The sequence below is a fragment of the Esox lucius genome, chromosome 19, assembly GCF_011004845.1.
Source record: "Esox lucius isolate fEsoLuc1 chromosome 19, fEsoLuc1.pri, whole genome shotgun sequence".
Lineage (NCBI taxonomy): Eukaryota > Metazoa > Chordata > Actinopteri > Esociformes > Esocidae > Esox > Esox lucius.
The window spans coordinates 42272736-42276667 of record NC_047587.1 but is presented as its reverse complement, the minus strand read 5'-3'; the positions used below and the strand labels follow the sequence as shown (position 1 = coordinate 42276667).

General features: G+C 34.8%; 1 long non-coding RNA gene across 1 annotated transcript; it reads right to left on the bottom strand.

Moving 5' to 3' along the window:
- Positions 1-800: 800 nt before the first annotated feature.
- Positions 801-2229, bottom strand: LOC114829607. The gene is made up of 2 exons (XR_003777493.2): positions 1953-2229; positions 801-1055 (listed from the first exon to the last, which is right to left on the bottom strand). It is a non-coding gene; the product is annotated as an uncharacterized LOC114829607 (long non-coding RNA).
- Positions 2230-3932: the final 1703 nt, after the last annotated feature.

The window sequence follows — 3932 nt, the reverse complement described above, 5'->3', positions numbered from 1 at the left end:
AATCCTTGCTTCTCTCCCACTACCTCCACTTTTCTAGGTAGCCTGATAGAGGAACCAGACACTTAGCTGGCAAGTTAGCAATGGAATGTAGCTGAAGTTGTATCCATATGTTCATTTTATAAGAGAAAAAACAAGAAAATCAAGATTTTCCAAACACACTCTAATGCAGGTTGATTGTTTTATTATTCTTTTTTCTTTGTATTTGACACACAGATAACAAGCATAGCAAGCACCTTTTCTTTAAAGATAAAAGGAAATTATGCAGTGTAAGTCTTTAAACTAAGGGTTTTTTCTTGCATCACATCTTACTGTGAACATATGGATACATATGCTCAGGGAGAAGAGAGACAATAACTGGAAGCTTTTCAAGGCTATGACTGTGAAGATGAAGCAACAATGGTATTTTAGTCAAGACAGATCAAGTCCAAAGGCAGCAGTAGGTGGAAGGTTGACTAACATCCAGTATCTTGTGCTATGGCACAATTTCTGTTTAAATAATTGTTCACTGGAAACCAGTGCTGTACAATTAAACAATTCCAGGAACAGCTGTTTACAAATTATATTCAAAGGGTTTCTGTTAACATTGCTGTAATAAGAACTCACATTTAATGCAAAGGAAATGTAATACACACTGTTAAAGGCCACAGTGAAATCTACCAGGCCACAATCCTAGGGAGTTGTGTAATACCTGGAAAGACTCCAACAAAAACATTGTCATAATATTTGTTAAAAAGTCAAGACCTTTAACAAACAGTTACAACAAATGGTTACATAAAGTCACATAAAGTATGCCTGGATCCAGCAACCAATGCTAAATAAAAGACAAAATATCAAAAGAAAGTAATGCCAATTACACACATTCCTAAAACTTTGTAAAGTATCCCTCCATGCTCCTCAACTTAATAATGGAGTCTGGAGAGGAGAACAGCATAAGTAATGATGAGCAAGACCACACTAAGTGTTGCCAATGTCAGGATCACAATATTGTAGCTCCGTGCGGTATTCCCATGTTGTCTTGCTCCCTCCAAGTCTCCAACCATCTTTCTGTCCCTGGACTGAAAAAACAAAATAAAATGCTTCTTAATAATAGATTTGCAGATGTGCTGTTAATTTCGTTAATGTAGCTATACATATTAGTTATTTGAAACTAGATTGTACCTCATTTTGTTAATGTAGCTATACATATTAGTTATTTGAAACTAGATTGTACCTCATTTCGTTAATGTAGCTATAGATATTAGTTATTTGAAACTAGATTGTACCTCATTTTGTTAATGTAGCTATACATATTAGTCATTTGAAACTAGATTGTACCTCATTTTGTTAATGTAGCTATACATATTAGTTATTTGAAACTAGATTGTACCTCATTTTGTTAATGTAGCTATACATATTAGTTATTTGAATCTAGATTGTACCTTAATCTGAAAATAGTATATGGTCAAAGAGCAACTGTCATCTTGCCACCACTAGTTTAAAGGTATTAGAAGTAACAGGCTTCTGAGCAGGTTTTAATGCCCAAATATCCTTTAAGAGTTGATTTAAGGTGATTAGTAACTGTTTTATAAATTGCCCTTTACTTTAATAAATTATTAGGTACACATAACTAAAATTTGCTGACGTTTGTAATGGGAGTTTAAAGAAACAATACTATGTATTACAGTTTATTTTGGCACATAGAATGCTTTCAGGTTAAGGAACTGTATACTATTAAATGGCAAAATAGTTGTTGTATTTTTACAACATCCGCACAAACCAAAACATCCTGCTTTAAAGCCAACAATGCACAGCAATGTGATCAATCACTAGTAGAATAATCTCAAAGGTTTAAAATTATTTTGGAGGTTAATTCTAAAACCCCTACATATAACAAAGAAATACAAATTCCAGATATAGAATATTGTTAGACGGACTAACTATTGATAAGCCCAATAACAATAATTCAAACATACCTTTATAGAATAATACAATGCTACCAGTCCTAAACAGCATGGGTTGCAGTAGAAAAAGTTGAAAAGTGACCAGATAATATGATCCCTGGGATGAGGCACAACACGCTGATGCTGTTCAACAACCATGGTAGGTTGGAACGTGGGCACTTGAAGGTCTTGAAGACGCATGTACTTATTTCCCTGCACTGCGGCCGATTCAAGATTGTATGCAGGTGGTTGATCCATCGCAAATATATTTCTTTTGCTTTATTTTTGAAAAATACAGTTACTAAGAAGAAATAGCCAAAGAAAGATGTCTTTATATTGTAAGGAGAGGTGGAGGCAGTAGGGGGGAGTGGTGAAGCATTCTTTCATAATACAAGTTTCCAATAAATGGGTACGTTTATTTTCGGGAAGCCCTGCCCTCTCTTGCACAATTATTGTGGAATTTTAGCAGATGATGTGCTGTTAGCGTGGGAAAGAAAACTCTATCCTGTACTCCTTTCCACTGATGATCTACTTCCTTACACTACCATGACTTAAGTAGCAGCCCACATTTCCCTCACTTGCACATTCACAGAGGTTATTGCATTTTCCCTTAGGAACCTGATTCATACAGATCATGTTCCTAGATCTGGAATCAGGTTCCTAGAGCTAGAAAAAAAACGTTTGAAGTATTAAAGACTTGACGATGTTAGTATTCTAATTCTTAGAGTTAATTGATAAAGCAGTTTAAGTAATTTAACATGAAATTACTTCACATGCGTCTTCAAGATGGTATGCAGGTGGTTGATCCAACACAAATATATTTATTTTGCTTTATTGTTGAAAAATACAGTTACTAAGAAGAAATAGCCAAAGAAAGATGTCTTTATATTGTAAGGAGAGGTGGAGGCAGTAGGGGGGAGTGGTGAAGCATTCTTTCATAATACAAGTTTCCAATAAATGGGTACGTATATTTTCGGGAAGCCCTGCCCTCTCTTGCACAATTATTGTGGAACTCTATCCTGTACTCCTTTCCACTGATGATCTACTTCCTTACACTACCATGACTTAAGTAGCAGCCCACATAGGGGTGGAGCCGAACCCGAATACAGTATTTGGAAAGGCACAAATAACATGGTTTTTACAAATACTTATTTCAAACAAATATTTAAAAAAATATTTGTATTCGGGAACAAGAAAACCGTTATATCAAAAAGCTGCGTTTTCTCATGAGACCGCAAAAAAACCCAGAATTTTTATGCCTATTTTGAACTTTACGAATACAAATACAAATACTTTTTCCCCCTTAACAAATACAAATACAGATACAAATACTGGCTGCTTTGCACACCCCTAAGCCCACATTTCCCTCACTTGCAGACTCACAGAGGTTATTGCATTTTCCCTTAGGAACCTAATTCATACAGATCAGGTTCCTAGATCTAGAATCAGGTTCCTAGAGCTAGAAAAAAATTGTTTGAAGTATTAAAGACTTTGTTAGTATTCTAATTCTTAGAGTTAATTGATAAAGCAGTTTAAGTAATTTAACATGAAATTACTTCACATGCTGAGATTGACTTAATTATTATTGTTTGTAAACACATTTTCTAGCTACCTTGTCAGTGACATATTAATTGGTGACTTCAACTGGGCTAATATGAGGAAAGTTACGCAGAAACACCATCACCACATTAACTTTCTTACCCATGGTGATCAAACTCTTGACCATTGTTATTCACAAATAACACTGCGTGAAAAGGCCTGTTTCAGAGTGTCCATACAACTAAAAATCTGTAATAATGACAAGTAGATTAGATTAGATTGAACTTTCTTGTCAAGTTCAAGTACAGTACAGCGAAATACAGTGAGCTTCTAACCACAAGTGCAAACTGAAGAGGACAGGACATTTGCAAGTATTTACAAGTATTAAGTATATGTATATTACAAGTGGAATGTGCAATAAAAGCAAATGCAGTACAAATGGCACTATAAATGTGCAATTAAGGTAAAAAGAGG